At 30.4% G+C, this 19,548-nt stretch overlaps 1 protein-coding gene across 2 annotated transcripts in view; it reads left to right on the top strand.

Annotated features, from left to right (window-relative positions):
- Positions 1-19,548, top strand: part of LOC117174193 (pigment-dispersing hormone peptides) — a 97,289-nt gene that overhangs the window by 59,962 nt on the left and 17,779 nt on the right. The window contains exon 1 of one of the 2 annotated variants that reach the window (XM_033363050.1): positions 16,600-16,773. The exons of the other annotated variant lie outside the window; for it this stretch is intronic. The gene's annotated coding sequence lies outside the window, so the exon portion shown is untranslated. Of the gene's footprint in view, positions 1-16,599; positions 16,774-19,548 lie in introns of those variants that run through there. 2 annotated transcript variants of the gene reach the window in all.

The raw sequence follows: 19,548 nt of genomic DNA, 5'->3' as shown, positions 1-19,548 counted from the left end.
AAGTTCGGGTGAGTCCGTAAAGAGGATTAGGTTTCAGTTGTTCTTTATATGGCATCAAGTCTATTATTTGACAGACATGTGTTAGAATTTTCATCAAGGACAATCTGAATCACTCAGCAAAATATTTCTCTTTAATTAAAGAACCCGTTTCTTGGATGAAGAAAATCTAGTTTCTTCAGGCTAGTTTCTTCATCTTCATTTTCTTGAGACGAACAATGTTTTCTTGGATCAGAAAAATATTGCATTATCGGTATTAGTAACGATATTTTCTTAATTCAATATTAATTCTTTTTCCATGTAGTTGTTGACCAAATATATCGACTAATCTATATAATATGAAATCAAGTTCGGGTGAGTCCGTAAAGAGGATTAGGTTTCAGTTGTTCTTTATATGGCATCAAGTCTATTATTTGACAGACATGTGTTAGAATTTTCATCAAGGACAGTCTGAATCATTCAGAAAAATATTTCTCTTCAATTAAAGAATCCGTTTCTTGGATGAAGAAAATCTAGTTTCTTCATCTTCATTTTCTTGAGATCAACAGTGTTTTCTTGGATCAGGAAAATATTGCATTATCGGTATTTGTAACGATATTTTCTTAATTCAATATTAATTCTTTTTCCATATAAGTGTTGAGGAAATATACCGACAATATAAAATCAAGTTCGGGTGAGACAATCAGATTTCAATTGTTCTTTATATGAAATCAAGTCTATTTTTTGAGAAACATGCATTAGAATTTTCGTCAACAAAACAATCTGAATCGCTCAGTCAAATTTTTCTCTTCAATTAAAGAAACTGTTTCTTGAATGAAGACAATCTAGTTTCTTTAATCTAGTACGTTTCATTCAAACAAGAAATATTTCGTGGATCAAGAAAATATTCTATCGTCCGTATGCGTAACGTATTCTTGATTCAATATTAATTATTTTTCCGGATAGTTCTTGATAAAATATATCCACTGCTCCATACAATAGAAAATCAAGTTTGGGAGATATATGGGAACACGTCTCGTTTTTGACGAATAAAGATGTGTTTAAATTTTCCTCGATAACAATCTGAATCACTTCCCAGTGGGCCCAAAATTTGGTGACGTCTTTACGACATGGTTGCGACATCTTTACGACAACTTTACGACATCCTATGTCCATGTCGTTTCGGTGTCTTTGCGATATCGTAAAGACATCGTCAGATCATACGACTTATTTACGATATCGTAAAGACACCTTAACGACAGAGACATAGGATGTCGTAAAGTTGTCGTAAAGATGTCGTAACGATGTCGTAAAGACGTCGCCAATCCTTGTACCCACTGGGTTAGCCATTTTTTCTCTTCAATTAAAGAAAGCATTTCTTGAATGAAGAGAATCTAGTTTCTACAATCTAGTACATTTTCTTGAGACTAGTATTTTCTTGATTCAAAATTAATTCTCTTTCCGTATAGTTGTTGACCAGGTATATCTACTGCTTCATAAAATATAAAATCGACTTCGGAAGATATATAGAAACAAGTCTATTTTATGACGAAAAAACATCTGTTAAAATTTTCATCAATATCAATCTGAACCATTTAGCCAAATTTTTCTATTCAATTAAAGAAAGCGTTTCTTGAATGAAGAAAATCTAGTTTCTGACCTAGTACATTTTCTAGAGACAAGAAACATTTTTTCAGATCAAGAAAATATTTTGTCCGTATTCGTAACGACATTTTCTTCATTCAATATTAATTCATATCCACTGCTTCATACAATATAAGATCAAGTTTGGGAGATACATGGAATCAAGTCTCATTTTTGTCAAAAAAAAGGTGTTAAAATTTTCGTAAACAACCATCTGAATCACTCAGCATAATTTTTCTTTAATTAAAGAAACTATTTTTTGAATGAAGAAAATCTATTTTCTTTAATCTAGTACATTTTCTTGAGACAAATATTTTCTTGAATCAATTTTAATCCTTTTTCCGTTCGGATGAGTCCCTATCAAGGATTCAGGCTTCGGTTCTTCTCTAAATAGAATCAAGTCTATCTTTTGATAGCTTCATTTTTGCAGGAAATTAAACAAGTCGCGAGGGAAACAACTTGCCCAGTGGGCACAAAATGTCCTTACGACATCTTTACGACAACTTTACGATATCCTATGTCCATGCCGTTAAGGTGTCTTTACGATATAGTAAAAACGTCGTATGATCTGACGATGTCTTTACGATATCGTAAAGACACCAAAACGACACGGACATAGGATGTCGTAAAAATGTCGTAAAGATGTCGTAACGCTGTCGTAAAGACGTCGCCAAATTTTGTGCCCACTGGGCTGTTATCCGCTGGATCGCTCAGTTATCTGAATTTGTAATCTAATGTCATAGAAAATAATCCAGCTTACTACACGTAATTCAGAGTAATTTAAAAAGTTCATCCAAATAATTCTAAACTAATATAGTTGAAATTTTTTCTGTGTGACAATTAATTTTGTTGGCTAAAAATTTAACTATTTTATTCTTTGTTAACAATAAATCATTTTTAGTTAAAAATTCATATGTACAGTTGAAAATTCATCTTTTTCGGTAGAAAAATTCATCTTCCTAGTTAATAATTCAGCTTGTTGGTAGAAAATTCCACTACTTGGTGAAACAGTAATCTACTTTTTAGAAAATTTAACTATGTTGTTGAAAATTATTTTTTTGTTTGTTTTTTTTAGTTGAAAATTACTTTTCTTGACTGAAATTTTAACTTTTCGATTTTTGGTTGAAAATTGGTCGTTTTTAGTCAAAAATACAACTATTGCATTCTCCTTTGAGAATTGATCTTTTAAATTGAAGATTTAACTATTTGGTTGAAAATTCATGTAGTTAGTTTGAAAATTCGCCTTTCTCTGTAAAAAAAATGGATCTTATTTAGTTGAAAACTCAACCATTTCGTTGCACATGTATGCTGTTTGTTAAAAATTCGTCTTTTTGGCAGCAAATTGAACCTATTGATTGAAAAATAATTTTGTTGGTTCGAAACTCACCGATTTTTATTTAAAATAAAAACATTTTTTGATTGTAATAGCAACTATTAAATTTTGTGTTGAGAATTCATTTATTCTGGTTAAAAATTAGTTTTTCTAGAACATTCAACAATTTTGTGTAAAAGCTATTTTTTTTAAGGTTGATCATTTTAGTTGAAAATTCATCTCTCTACTTATAAATGTAACTATTTTTTTTAATCCTTCTTTTATGGTTAAAAAAGTGTGTTTTAGTTTAAAATGAATTTTTTTATCTGAAAATTTAAATATTCTACTTTTGGATAAGTTTTTTTTAGTCGAAAATTCAAGTGTTTGGTTGCAAATTTATATTTTTTAGAGGAAAATTACAATCTTTCGTTGAAAATCCATGTATCTTGTTGAAAATTCTTCTTTTTTGTCTGCTAGTCTAATAAAAATTTTCATTGCAACAAAAAAATATTTTTTTGAATCTCTTTCCAGAATGAATTCTTTTAAGTTATTTCAAGAGAGAAAATATCCAACTATTTTTGGTTAAAAGTTAATTCTTTTCGGATGAAAAAGTTTGTTCTTGTATTTTTCGTTGAAAAATAATATTTTTTTGTTAAAAATTGTATTTCCTGGCTGACAATTAAATTATTTTTTTCACAATTCGATAATTTTATTAAAAAGTCATCCATTTTTGGATAAAAAATCAACAATTTTGTTCAAAATTCAACTATTTTGATAGAGAATAAAAATATTTCATTCATTGAAAATTAAAATTGTTTTTGGTTATAAGGTATCAACTATTACATTTTCGTTGAGAATTGGTTTTTTTCGTGTTAATTATTTTTATACTGAAAATAGAATTATTTCATTGTCAGTTCAAAAATTTTTTCTAGTTAAAAATTCAATTATAGTTTGGGCAATTAATTGAAAATTGATTTTTTGTGGTAGAAAATTAACGTTTTTGATCGAACATTATTTTTTTTAAATTTAAAAATAATTTCTAAAGTGAAAATGTAATTATTTTATTGTTGTTTGAAATTTCAACTTTTTCAGTTGAAAATTCATCTATTTTCTTGAAAATTCGTCTTTTTTGTTAAAAATACACCTTTTTTATTAATAATATAACAATCTTATTTAAAACTTTAAACAATTTACAGCACTCCAAACGCCTTTGTTTGATTTGTATGGTACGGGTCGATTTTCCATAATTTTTTATTTTGAAGCTACTTGGACGCACGCAAAAACTTTTCCTTTCACAAATGAGTCGCTCCAGTTTAATTTACATTTTATTTAAGGCCTTACTTTTCAGAAAATATGTAATTAAAAAATTTGTGCTGTTATCAACATTTTAAAATAAGAAGCAATTCATTAAGTTTGTGTATTTTTGTTTTTTTGTTTTACTGACGTCGAAAATTGTCAGTGCGACTAGTGCGAGTATTATTAAAAATCACTACTGACTTTAAAACGTGATTACTCTTACAAAAAGGAACCGAGAAACTTAATAAAAAACTGACGGAAAGCTTATGAAATTCCGCGTCGAATGGTCTCTAATAGAAAAATTTTAGCTCTTTTAAAGAGAATATACCACGTGAGAAATTATAGAAAAAATGCAAGAATTTCTCGAATTTTATACCTGGAGTTTAACTCGTAGCATAACCTAGGAAAGCTGTAGTAAAAATGTTGAATTCATACCATACAGTCTTTAAACTCTTATCTTTAATTCAAGCCAATAAAGCTTTAAAAATCTGTCCGGGTTTCTGAGATATGACTAAAAATGTCCAAGCGTTTCGGCATCAAGTTACAGGCTGCTTAGGCGACTGAATCTTGGGGCACAGGCGCTTGGACATTTTTGGTCATATCTCGGGAACCTATGCAGATTTTTTAGATTTTACTGGCTTAAATTAAAGATGTGACTTTAAAAATTGCATCCTTTCAATTTCAGATATTTTCCACAAGCGTCCTAAGTCACAGAATGAGTTGAAGTTAAGGTTAATTTCAACTTCGTCCACAAGTTTCCTAAGTCACAGCACGAGTTGAAGTTAACGTACAAAATCTAATGAATTTTCTGCCATCAACAATATCGTGGGCGGCAGCGATGATCGACGACTATAACTTGACACAGAAACGCTTGGACATTTTTATTCATATCTCGGAAACACATAGAGATTTTTCTGATTTTATTTGCTTCAATTAAATTCAAGGCTTCAAAGACTCTACGGTATGAATTTCCGCTTTTTTCTACAACTATCTTAGGTCACAGCACGAGTTGAATTTAAGGTACAAGATCTGAGCAGAAACGCTTGGACATTTTTAGTCATATCTCGGGAACCATGGAGATTTTTTAAATTTTGTTTTGTCTTGAATGAAATTCAAGGCTTCATAGATAATTCGGTATAAATTTCCGCTTTTTTTTACAAAATTCCTAGGTCATTTCACGAGTTGAAGTTGAGATACAACCATTTTTTTCTTACGATGAAAAATGGACAACCCTAATGTGGTTGCACAGGAATGCGATTGTGATAATAATGACCCATAATCAAGAGTTATAAATTTACGTTACGTTTATGATAAACGACAAGTAGCACTTTTTTGCAAGCAGTTTAGAATCGATCGTTTATTTCTTGTTACTCTCTTTCGTTTTTCATGTGAAGAGAATGAGTAAGGATTCATTGCACGTCCACGTCGCGTCGATCGACGAAGGTCTTCCTCTTATCATCAAGAACCACAAGCATCATTGTCCACTACGAGCCTATGCATTATAAGCAAGTTGAAGCAAGTGATTGCAATCATTGAGATTGCTGAAGAAGGTCGCGATGTTGGCAGTGAAAAGATTTTTAAAAATATTTAAATATTAATTTCTTAGCAATATATTGTTGAATATTTTGATGGCTGTTGCATGAAATTATAGGATACCTGATGGTATTCTTGATTTTTCACTTAAATTAATATATTAATAATAATATATTAAATTATTTTATTAAAAATTGAACTATTTTGTTAAAAATTCATTTTATTAGTTGCATATCGAAATTTTTTGTTGGAAAATCGTTTGGTATTTTAGTTTAAAATTAATTTTCCTGAATGAAAATTTATCCATTCCATTTTTTGTTGAAAATTGTTTTTAGCTGAAAATTCAACTATTAAATTTTTCATTAAGAATTTATCATTTTTTATTGAAAACTCAAGTTTATGGTTGAAAGTTGAAAAAATGTGTTCAAAAATAATTTCATTTAGTAGAAAATGAACCTATTTGGTACAAAGTTCAATTAATTTGTTTAAAATTACCTTTTTGTTAAAAATTCTTTTTTTTTTTAGTTTAAAATAGATTTTTTCAGCTGAAAATTTAATTGTGTCATTCCTGGTTAAAAAGTGATCTTTTGGTTGAGAATTCAACTATTTTGTTGAAAGTATAATTATTTTGTTCAAAATTAATGTTACTAATTTACTAGATTGAACTATTTTGTTGAAAAATTTGAAAAAAATTTTAATTATTTTTTAAAATTATAAAATGATATAAAACATTTTTTGGCTTTCTTGGCTGAAAATGAAATTTGTTGTTAAGAATTTACCAGTTTTATTAATCTTTCGACATTTTTGGTTGAATCCAACTTTTTTTATTACAAATTAAACATTTTTTGCCTTGAAAATGTATAATTTCAATTCAAAATTCATCCCTCTGGTTAAAAAATTGTCTTTCTTGTTTAAAAAGGATTACATTAGTTGAAAATTTATCATTTTTTTATTTAAACACTTAATTATTTTGTTGGAAATTGCAGTATTTTGTTCGAAAATTTAACCTTTTTGTTCAATATTCATCTTTTTGGATAAAAAATTCGTCCTTTTGAAGTGAATATTAAACTGTTATTTTTTAAATAATCTTTTTTGCTTGAAAATTGAACTGTTTGCTTCAAAATACACCTTTTAAGTTTGAAAATTCAACAAATTGGTTAAAAATTTATTGTTTTATGGAAATTTCAACTATTTTTTTTAAAGGTCATCTTTTTTGGTCAAAAATTTTATTTTTATATTCAAAGTCGAACTATTAAGTTAAAAATTTATTTTGTTAAAAAATCGTTTTTTTGTTTGTTAAATATTATTATTTTTTACATAAAATTGAGGTATTCCATTTTTTGTTCAAAATTGACCTTTTTCAGTTGAAAATCTAACAGTTTCATTTTTCAATAAGAATTCACCTTTTTATATTGAAAATTCAACTAATTTTTTGGAAGTGATACTAAATAATTAAACATCCATTTCTTGGTTGAAAGATTCAACTATATAATTGAAAATTGAATTATTTTGTTGAGAATTGAGGTATTCTGCTAAAAAATGTAGCTGTTTTTGTTCAACATTAATATTTTTTATAGAAAATTCATCATTTGGTTTGAGATTAAACTTTTTTTAAAAAATATTTTGTTTCTTTTTTTAAAATTCAATTAATTGGTTAAAATTTATTTATTTAGTTGAAAAATCAACCATTTTGTTCAAAAATTTAACTTTTTTGTTTGACATTCATCCTGTTGGATAGAAAATTGGTCCTTTTGAAGTGAATATTAAACTATTATTTTTCAAATCATCTTTTTTGCTTAAAAATTTAACTATTTGGTTGAAAATACACCTTTTAAGTTTGAAAATTCAACAAATTGGTTAACAATTTTATTTTATTTTTTGAAATTTTGAATATTTTTTTAAAAAGGTCATCTTTTTTGGTCAAATTTTATATTGTTTAATTCAAAGCCGAACTACTATGTTAAGAATTAATTTTATTGGCTAAAGATTGATCTATTTTGTTAAAAAATCGTTTATTTTGTTTGCTAAATATTATTCTTTTTTTACAAAAAATTGAGGTATTCCATTTTTGGTTAAAAATGTACCGTTTTCAGTTGAAAATGTAGCTGTTTTTGTAAAATGTTAAAAATTAGTTTTAATGGCTGAAGATTTCACTATTCTTATGAAAGTTGAATTTTTTTTTAAAATTCTACTAGTTTGTTCATAAGATCTTCCTTTTTGTCGAAAATTCGTCCTTATCTATTGAAATGTTATCTTTTATGGTAGACAAGTTCTTGGCTGAAAATTCATCTTTCTTAGTTGAATATTCAACTTTCTTGTTGAATATTTGCATTTTTGAATAGGAAATTTATCTTTTTGGTTTAAAGATTCAACTATTTGGTTAAAAACAGAACTTTTTTTGTTTGGAATTTAATGTTTTTATTTAAAAATTCCACCACTGGGTTTAAAATTCATCTTTGTAGTTTAGCAATTTAACTATTTGGTAAAAATTTTTATTTTTTGTTGAAATTTTAATTGTTTTTTTATTATAAATTAATTATCTGAAAACTCAGGTGGAAAACTTAACTCTTTCTTTGATAATATTTACTTTTTAGTTAAAAATTAAACTATTCTGCTGAAAATGCAATATATTTTAACTGAAATCGGAAGCGTTTCATTTTTAATTTAATATATTACCTATATGCATTAATTTTATTTAAAACAATTTATTCGCATATTTCGGTGAAAAACGCGAGATTTTTATTTATTTTTATTTACATATTTTGTTGTCCTTTTCAGTATACTGGAAATATTTTTGTTCAAAATTTATTATAGTTTAAAAGAAAAGGCTAGAAACTAGATCAATATACATATATTTATCTCCGTATAATAATAGTTTTGTGTTTTGCACGTGAGTAGCAAATCTCGAATAGGATGTTAAAATTTCGTACGGTTAAAAGTGATGGTGACTTGTTTCTTTTTTTTTTTTTAAATTCCGATTTGATAAGATCTTGTTTTTGCCTTATTAAGTTCAATCGTCATCATCATCGTCACCGTCATATAGGCACTTCTCATTATAGAAAAAGGTCATTGGCACCACATGTTACCGTATGGTTTGCGAGGATCAAGCAAACCTGTTAATGGAATTACTAATCCCTCCCACCATTTTAAACTATCTCGTCGAGTGACAGCTAACAGAATTTAGACAGGTGATACACGAATTAATCATTTGGAACTAATTGGACCCCGCCGAGACGTTTAAATCACAGTTGTTCAGCATTATAACTTTTTTTTAACAAAATACATATCTGGAAGAACGTATCTTTCTCCGTGATCTACCTTGAAGATTTCTAATTTTAGATTGAAAATTTAACTACTTTATTGACAGTTGTACTACTTTGTTCAAACAGTTGTTCAAGCATGCACTTTTTTGTAGAAAAATGTACAAAATTTAACAAAAGAATGACAAATCTTTACAAAAAAATACAATATTTCATCTAAGGTGGAATACACCAAACACTCGATTTCTGTCCCCCCGGTCTTGGCCTTCCTAGAACTGCTGGTCGATGCCGTTTCTCAGATCGCGGGGTAAGAGGCGGTAAGAACTTTTACTATGATATTAAATCACAGAACAAGCAGCAATTTTTATTATGAAACTTTTTTTTTTTTAATTAAAGTTTTAAATCATAGATATTAATAGATATCAATTGTTAAAAATGCACCTATACCTTCAGTTCAATGTCAGATCAAGAGTGATTATCTTTAAAATAATATCAAACTTATCATCTTTTTGTTGAAACTGGAACTACTTTGTTAAAAATTCGTCTTTTTGGGTTAAACATTATACTATTTCATTCAAAATATAATTATTTGGTTGAAAAATTGACTACTTGGTTGAAAGTTGAACTAGTTGTATTAAAAATTCATTTTATTGGTTAAAAAAGTAACTATTTGGTTGAAAGTGGAGCTAATTTGTTGAAAATTTATCTTTTTGGATTAAAAATTTTACTACTTTTATTTGAAAATTAATAATTTTCTTGAAATTTAAATACTTTTTTGAGAACTGAGATACTTTGTTCGCCATCCCTGGTATTGTTTGATTATAGACCTATTTTATTCAAAATCTTCTTTTCTTTTATTGAAAATTAATTTTTGTGAAAGAAAATTGAACAATTCTATTTTTGGTTGAAAATTTATTATATTTAGTTGAAAACTCAACTATTAGACATTTCGTTGAGAATTCATAATTTGTTTGAAAGTGGAGCTACTTTATCAAAAATTCTTATTTTTGAGTTTTGACTTATTTTGTTGAAAAATTAATTATTCGGTTGAAAGTTACTTTTATTATCTGAAAGTTTAATTATTCCACTTTTGGCTGAAAATTGATAGAATTCAGTTTGCTTGAAAATTTAACTGTTATGTTGAAATTTAACTATTTCGTTGAAAGCTGAACTACTTTTTTCCAAATTAATTTTATTTGTTGAACTTTGAACTACTTTGTTGAACATTAATTTTTTGTTTAAAAATTACTTTTCATATCTAAAAATTTAACTGTTATATTTTTTGCTCAAAACTGATCGCTTTTAATTAAAAAATCAAACATTTCATTTTTGGCGTAAAATTTCAATTATTTATTAGACATTCTTTTTATCTAGATTTTAGTTAAAAATTCATCTCTTTGGTTCAAATTTTTTTTAAAAATTAATCTTGTTAGCTGAGAAATTTGTCTGCTCCATTTCTGATTGAAAATTGAAAGTTATTGGTTAAAACTATTACATTTTTGACTGAAAATTCATCTTTTTAGAGTTAAAATGTTACTATGCCGTTGAACGGTGTATTAATATGTTAAAAATTCATTTTATTTCCAGAATTTTTTTAGTTGAAAAGTCATTTCTCTTGGTTGAAAACTAACTTTTTCGCTAAAGATTCATATTTTCGGTTTAAAAATTTAACTGTTTTCTAAAACATTCGACTTTCTTCCTTTGTTAAAAATTGGAAAATTCAAACACTTGTTTGAATTTTAAACAGATTTATTAAAATATTATTTTATTAGTTAAATTTGATTAGGTGAAAAATCATCTTTCTTCGTTGAAAATTGAACTTTTTTGTTGTTGAAAATTCATATTTTTGGGTTTAAAAGTCAACTGTTTTCTAAAACGACGTTTTTTTCATCGAGAATTCATTTTTTCTGGTTGAAAATTCGACTATGTGGTCCAAAGTTAAATTTCTTGATAGAGGTTTGAACTATTTTGTTGAAAATTCGTTTTTCTTTTAATTAATTTTTTCTACTGAACGTTTAACTCTTCGATTTTTGGTTATAAAATTAATCTTTTTTAAAAAATGCAACTCTTTTATAGAAAGTTCGTCTTTTTGGATTAAGAATTCATCTCTTTTCGTAGACACTCCACCTTTTTTGTTTGAAAATTGATCTATTTTAATTAAAGATTCAACTGTATGTTGTAAAATTAACTTCTTTGTTAACAATTTATTTTTTCGGGTTTAAAAGTAAAATGTTTTCTAAAATATTTCTATTCCCGTATTGATAGACGTGTTTTCAGAAATTGATGTATTTTTTATTACTTCAAAGCACACTTAACGATGAGAATTTAATGAACATAAGTACCGTTAGATACTTATGAGCAAAATTTTTACTAAGGTGCTCAACCGAATTCTTAAAAATTCTGGGGATATGTCTCATCTCCTTAAATAAATTTTTGGAAAAATATAAAACTAAAATTAGAAATGTCATATTTAAAGTAGAAAAATTCCTTGTATTCTAATTTCTTTCTAATTTTAAAGCTTTACACGAATGCTTACTTAATATTCTCAGTCTGACCTAAACTTCGTATAGTTACTAAGCATTTCACATTATTTTAAGATTCGAACGTGTAAAACTACATCTTGCAAAGTGTTCTAGACATAATTGTATTTATCATCGGTGCGATTACGTTCACGTTAGAAATTTGTATGTAGATCCATTAATCCGATGATTTCTGTACATATAATTATGTATATCTTACTTTTTATCTTTTAATATAATAATAGTCTTGGTCGACCTGGTTCATGATGAATGTGTTAGGTAATTTAAGATTTAAATTACTGCTCAGAAATGACAATTTTAAAAACAAATTTAATTAATAAAGTTTATTGCATATTAATAGTTAATACAACAAAAATGCAGGTTACATACATACTTAAGTGATCAAAAAAAATACATGTGCGAATTTTTGAAATTAGTCCGAAAAATATTCTAGACCACATAAAAATGGAAGACACGGTTTTTTTAAGGACTTAATATTGCAGCAAAAACGATAAATTCATATTTAGTAAATTTAAAAAAAAAAGTTTGCAAACATTTTTTAGTCCTATAGATTTTTTTTTCAAACAAAAAATACGTATCTTCTATTTTCATGTGGCCTACTCTGTTTCTTTAGTCAAATTAAAAAAAAGTCCAGAAGGGGTCATCCACAAATTAGCTAAGTTGAATTTATAGCCGGGCGGGGAACCACCTTGGTGCTCAGGCTATATCGTCCATTGTGCTACACCTTTAACAGTTCCCTCTTGGTAGCTGATTCCAGACCTTTTAGTGGAGCCCAAGATATCAAGCACTGATTGCGTTCTAATTTCCTTGGATTCCGTGAAATGAACCCCAAATGTTTGTTGCCTAAGCCTACCTCTATCAACTGACTTATAGAAACTTATAAAAATGGACAAAAGGATATATAGAACCATATAGAATTTATAAATTTTCTACATGGATCTATGTAGTTATACATACCTATTTGTTTATTTTTATATGTTTCTATAAGACAATTAATGGAGGACTACACTGTAAGGAAAATCTATGGTAAACCACATCGGTATGAGATGTGTGCATTGGTTGTATTTTTCCCACGCTGGGTTTGCATTTTTCCCATGCCCAAACACAGGGAAAATGACAATTCTACTATACGTTGGTTGTATTTTTTCCATACCCAGTTTGCAATTTTTCCCATACTAGAATTAAACGCCAATATTAAACTATTTATTTTTAATCTTAAAACGTTTTATTGAAATAATTTTAAAACTATATTTATACTACATTACATTGAAAAATGTCTGATTGCACTGAATCTTATTCCAACTCAAAATTTAACTGTTTCACTAGTCCAACTCCAAAATGTTTCACAAGTGTGTACTTAAACTATAATGGATTAGATGCTTGACGCTATGATTGTATTATATTCTGCTCCTTCTCTTCCATTCACCATAGTTACAGCACATGCGCGTTTCACTCAGCTGCGCATTGTGCAGCCGCGCAACAAAGTTTCATACATGACTGGAAGTTTTCCCAAACCAGTGTATGGGATTCTCGACGTGTATGAGAAATTTACAAGTGAACAAGGCAACATTTCCATGCTTGTGTGGGATATTCAAAAGTGTGGGGAAAATATCATACATTCGTATGGGAAGATTGCCATTATTTTTCATAGTGTAGCTAATGCAGGGCATTGGAATAAGACATGTGGGGATGTTTCATCATCCCTGTCGCATTTCCTGCACTTTGTTGTGGAATTTAATCCTATCTTGTTCTTATGATAATTCAAGCGGTTGTGCCCTGCGAACATCTGATTCACTATCCTTAGGTCTTTCTCATGTAATCTCAGAATTTCCTTGACCTCTGTTTATCCTGTATATATAGCCCAGGATAGCCCCTTGGAAACAAGGGTTATAATTTGTTTTCCACATATCCTTGCTTGGAATGTAGATGCGTAAAATATTTGTGACGTTGTAGTGTTTTCCACATATCCTTGCTTGGAATGTAGATGCGTAAAATATTTGTGACGTAGTGTTTTCCACATATCCTTGCTTGGAATGTAGATGCGTAAAATATTTGTGAAGTTGTAGTGTTTTGTTATTCTTACTTGCCTCATTCCTAAAATTATCACTGTACTGATGCTATTGGGAGTCTACCGTGTTGAGTCCCCTAAGTCCATCTTTTTGCTCATGTGACGCGGACCATCACGCGAGCTGCTCCTGCGATTATCACAACGTTTAGGTGTTATTCAACGGTATAGAAACCTTATTTTAAGAACAGTAGAGTAGAGCCATGCAAACATTTTAGTTCTTAAATCCCATGTGAAGCTAAAGGCTCTTTTGCACATCCAAATATCGTGATGAACTTTTTGCATTAGGTCTCCAGATGCTTCGCCCAGTTGACTTTTCTATCCAACATTACACCCAGGTATTTAACTGAATCTGAGATCATCAGCCGCTTACCACGGAAGATACATAGGGCGCTATGAAAGTTTTGCAGTACAGACGAACCTTTTATAGTTTTTCGAAATACTTTCCACCGCAGTGAATACACTTTTCCATACGTCGAAATCAGTCATCGAACCAACCCTGTCACTTTTCTTCTGGAAGATCTGCACACGCTTGGTCCCATGCCGTCAAAAGGTCAGTTTCGTTAGTAAATCGACGCCCTTTTAGTTGTTTTTTTATTTCCGGAAACAAACCAAAGTCACAGGGAGCAATATCTGGACTGTAAAGAGGGTGATCTAGAATAGTCGGTCCAGATTTGACCAAAAAAGCTACTGTGACCTTCGCTCTGTCAGCCAGTGCATTGTGGTGGTGGAATAGCCAGGTGCTGAGTCGAGATTTCTTAAAGAATACTGCCATTTGCTCCGCAAGACCAAAATTTCCCCTTTTGAACTGTTTGTACCATCGAGAAATTGTTGTGCGATGCGGACAATCCTAACCCAATATCGCACGATATTCTTATTTGTCCACGGCGCCATTTCCTAGTCGTTCCAGGCTGCATGCTTAAACTGTACTGAGACCTGAGTCAACAGGCTTCCTCTTCCTAATTTTTGAGGCTCTTTCTAATGACGCAAGGGTCATCTCTCTTCTTCCAATAGGTTTCGCGTATTGCAAAACTTTCGTAGCGCCCTACGTAGGAGCGTCAACTTTCGGGACTTTGTACTTTCTCTTCAAAATGACCATGCTGGTCTTTCCCGGATTTACGGAGAGCCCTGAGCTATCGCATTAGGGCTTAAAGATTCGCAGTGCTTACCTTCTAAGACCCACAAGTGTTTTCATATGAGCCACCTTGATTAGAATTATAAAGTCATTCGCGTATCCCTGCGTATTTGCGTATCCTCATTTACCCTAATAAGGAGGTTGTCAAGTATAATCCCCCTGCGGACATCCCCGCTATACTACTTCCCAAATTATGCCTTCACCTCATCTGGTTCCGAGTCAACTCCGGCGTAACATGCTTTCTAATCAGCTTACTATCTGGCCTAGCACGCAAACAAACTGAACACTGATCAAACTGATTAGCTCCCCACAGCCCAATAGCAGAGGAATTTTATTCTTCTGGCAGGGCTGAATTAGAACCTTCACTTCTCTAGGAGGTGGGGGCCTTAATGACGATAAGGTCCCTAAAGCAGAGTTTAGCAAGAAAAATGGCACCCATAAACTAGACGGCTATGCATGTCCTTGTTGTTTTTTCGCGCAGACACTTGTATGTAGAGTTACACCCTCCTAAGGTACTAATTCTTTCCCTGTATAATCAGGATTCTTAGATTAGAGCAATGCCTGTCTGTTCCAGTGGCATACGCCTGGTTAAGACTGCCGAGAAGCCTTTTCTGTTATTCAAGTTCGTCTACTTATATATATTCCCGTCTCAGCCATTGATCAACTAATTCGGGGCATCTCTGGATGTTTCTAGATTCCATGAGGACCTCTGTTGGTTAACCTGGAACAAGACATTACACTCTCCTAGATAAGGTTGGTATTCAAGAGCCGCGACGGCCCTCATTGCTGTTTCAGGGAGACCTACAGCGAGAACCCAGTCCGTTTCCTTCGGACTGGTTCCCTGTGGGCAAAAAATAGTAAGACTTTGTTCATATTTTTAAAATTTTTTATTTATTCTTCCAAATCTATATTGTCCCCCTCAAAGTAATCCCCCCGGCCCCAATACACTTGTGCCAACGTTTCTTCCAATTCTCGAAACAGTTGTTAAAAGTCAATTTCCGGAATAGCCTTCAATGCGCTTAGCGATTTATGTTTAATGTCTTCGGTTGACTCAAAACGGTGGCCTCGGAGCGGTTTTTTCAATTTAGAGAATAGCCAAAAGTCACACGGAGCTAAGTCAGGCGAATAGGGTGGTTGCGGAACGATATTAGTCGAATTTTTGGCGAAAAACTCACGAAGAACGAGAGTCGTGTGAGCCGGCGCATTATCGTGATGCAAAAACCATGAGTTGTCTTTCCATGCTGATCCTTCCGATATTTTAACGATGCCAGTAAGGTCTCTGACTGTTAATCGTCGATTTTCGAGCACCAATTCCTTGATTTTATTGACGTGTTGATCATCAGTTGATGTTGATGGCCGTCCTGGACGTGGTTCGTCGTCAACGCGCTCTCGACCATCTTTGAACAATTTGTACCAATCAAAAACACTTGCTCGCGACATACAATTATCACCGAAAGCCTTTTGCAACATTCTGAACGTTTCGGCACCAGAAATTTGATTCCGCACACAAATTTTAATGGAACTTCTTTGTTGAATAATTTCATTCATTGTAAAAATCGCCGAATGCACTTTTTGTACTTCAGAAAGACAAGCGTATACTAAACACTAATTATTATTTTAATGCGACATTTGGCACAGATGTCACCGACAGTCATACCAACCTAGAAAAAAAATATTTTGACGAATGGGTTTCCGCGCGAAATTTAAATTAAAAAGTCTTACTATTTTTTGCCCACTGTTATTGTAATATACTCTCCAAGAATCTGTTCATAGAGTGGGGTTCTGGAAACTCAGGCGCCTCAGAACAATCATCGGATCCTCGGGGGTGCCGAGAATCAGTATGAAAGCTCTGCGCTACCTTTGGAGATACTAAGTTCCGTGGATCTTCACGTGTAGGCCTTCCTTGAGCCTTAACGATGGTGTCCTGTCGACCAGTTTTTGGCAGCCTACAATACGATGACTCCCGAACTGATGAAAATGTCGTCAAGTCTTAGGGCGCTTCCTATCACGGGGTAATGTGTCAATCTATATAGAGATTTACTCCCTCAGCTTTTCCAGCTCCCTTGGAGTTAAGACAGGTCTCAGGACAACCCGATGCCACGACAACTCTCAACAGGGCGTTGTTAATTATCTACACGAAAGTAAGACCCTGTGCTTCGAGAGCCATCGGCCGTTTCAAATTCCTACTTGGGAGTGTGTCTTTGGAGTCCTTCCACCTATTGCCTGTATGCCAAGCAGAAGGAGATGGTCCACGTAATTTTACGTTATGCGAGCACCCACTAATAGGTTGAAAATGAACTTTTTGTTGAAAATTCATTTTTAAAATAAAAATATTTCAAATATCGTATTTTTTGGTAGAAAATTCCTTTTTTTGGTCCTTTTATAATACCAAGCTCATTTTTTAATTTTTTTATCATTTATTAAAAAACTTATAACCAATTTTTTTTAGATAATCCAAATACATACGTAAACCAATTAATAAGATTATAAAATTAAATAGTTTTCCAAATTATCAGTGAATAAAATCTTTACAGATTTTTTGAAACCTTCTCGATAGAAAAGTTCGGAACTTATTGAAATAATTGAACCTGCTGTTTGAAAAGTATTCTCGAGAAACATCTGTAAATGTAAGTTTCTTGAATTATTTTAAAACCAATATCTATTTTTAACGATCAGTTTTTTCTTCATGTATTCCACAGTTTGATGCACAAACTTAATTCATATTAAAAATAATAACTATTTATATATAATATATTAGATTTTTCTCGTGTGACAATATTTTTCGTAATATTTTTGGTAGCACTTCCTAATCCACGGAACGTTCCTGGAACATTCTGCGGGTTCCCGGGACGTGTAAAATATCCGCCCTTGGGAATCCACTGGCACCTAAAGGGAACTTACCCTTACCGTCACGAAATTCACGGAATTCATTGAATTCCTTCAAATCGTGTAATTACATGAATTAGTCCAATTCCATGAATTCGTTGAATTCCATCAATCTCCTAAATTTATTAAATTTCGTGAATTCCATTAATTCTGTGAATCTATTGAATTACGCGAATTAATTTAATTCCGTAAATTCAGTGATTTCCGTGAATTCCTTGCATTTCATAAATTTCTTTTATCCGTGATTTCTTTGAATTTCATGAATTCCATGAATTCCATGATTTCCTTAAATTTCTTGAATTTCATGAAAAGTTTCACTTGTAGCCCACAATAGCACGGCTTAAGAGATAATTGTTGTTAAAAATAATAATAATAATAACGGAAGGTTCCCCTCAAGTCCCATTGGAACGTTCCCAAGCCACGGGCATTTTACACATTTCGGCAACGTTCCATGCTATTATGGCCGTGCGTTCCTCGACACACATTTAAAAAAAATTTTGGTTGAAAATAAATTTTGTCAATTGAAAATTTAACTATTCTTTTCGTATTCTTTTCGTATTAAAAATTCCATTATTTTCATAAGAAATTCAACTTTTTGAATATTCATTTTTATTTGTTAAAAATTAATTTGTTTAACTGAAAATTTAACTTTTACAGTTGAAGAGTAATAATGTTATTTAAAAAGTCAAACATTTTTTTAGAAAGAATTTTCATTTGGTTTAAAAATTAACTTTTTTGTTGAAAATGGATATTTCTGGGTTACAAATTAAACTATTTTGTAGAAAGTTTTCCTTTAGCCTTGAAATTTCAACAGGTTTGTTGACTCTTTCTTTCTCTTGACTGATTTAAATTTAAAATATTTTATGTCTAAAATATCAACTATTACTTTTTTTATATGAAATTCAATCTCTTTGGTTGAAAATTGATGTATTCTGTTCAAAATTCCTATTTGTTGATTAAAAATGATTTTTCTTATTTGAAAATTAATTTTGCTTTGTTAAAAATGCAATTGTTTTGGTGGAAATTAATCTGTTTTCGCTGAGGATTCAACTATTTTGTTGAAAATGTATCTTTTTCAGTTAAATGTAACTATTTTTATGGTTAAAATGTTAACCATTATAATTTTCGTCGAAAATTCATCTTTGTAGGTTAAAGACTTAACTTTTTGGTTTAAAGTTAACCACTTACTTCAAATTAAATTTTTTCGTCGTAAATTCATATTCTCGGTTTAAAAATTCAACAGTTTTGTAAAAAAAATGGACTTTTTGACTTAGAAATTCAACAGTTTTGTACAAAATTCAACAGTTTCATAAAAAATTTAACTGTTTTGTAGAAAAAAATTTGTATTAAAAATGCATTGTTTAAATTGAAAATTAATTTTTGTAATTGAAAATTTAACTGCTTTATTTTTGGGATGGATCTCATTCAGCTTAAAAGTCAGTTATTTCGTTAAAAATTTTTAGAAACAAAAAATATACGAACTAAAAATTGGTCCAAATCTTGACTAGAATTACATCCATTGTTCATACTTTTTAATTGAAATTTATCTATTTTGTAGATAATTCGTCTTTTTGGAATAAATGTTAATCTTTTCACTTGAAAATTCAACCCTGGTGGAAAATTTTTTTTTTCCTTAAATAAAAAATCTAGTTGAAAATTCATCTCTTTGATAAAAAATTCCACTACTTGGTTGAAAGTTAAACTCTTTTGTTAAAATTTACTTTTACCTTGAAGATTCATTCTCCTAGAAAATTGATCTCTATGGTTGAATATGTAACTATTTTGTTGACTTTTTTCTGGTTATTTACATTTCTGGGCATATTTCTGGTTACAATATTTTGAAAATATATCTACTTGGTTGAAAGTTACACCAATTTTCCAATTCATAAGAAACAGTAAGA

This window comes from Belonocnema kinseyi, chromosome 6, assembly GCF_010883055.1.
Source record: "Belonocnema kinseyi isolate 2016_QV_RU_SX_M_011 chromosome 6, B_treatae_v1, whole genome shotgun sequence".
Lineage (NCBI taxonomy): Eukaryota > Metazoa > Arthropoda > Insecta > Hymenoptera > Cynipidae > Belonocnema > Belonocnema kinseyi.
This window is presented reverse-complemented; position numbering and strand designations above follow the sequence as displayed.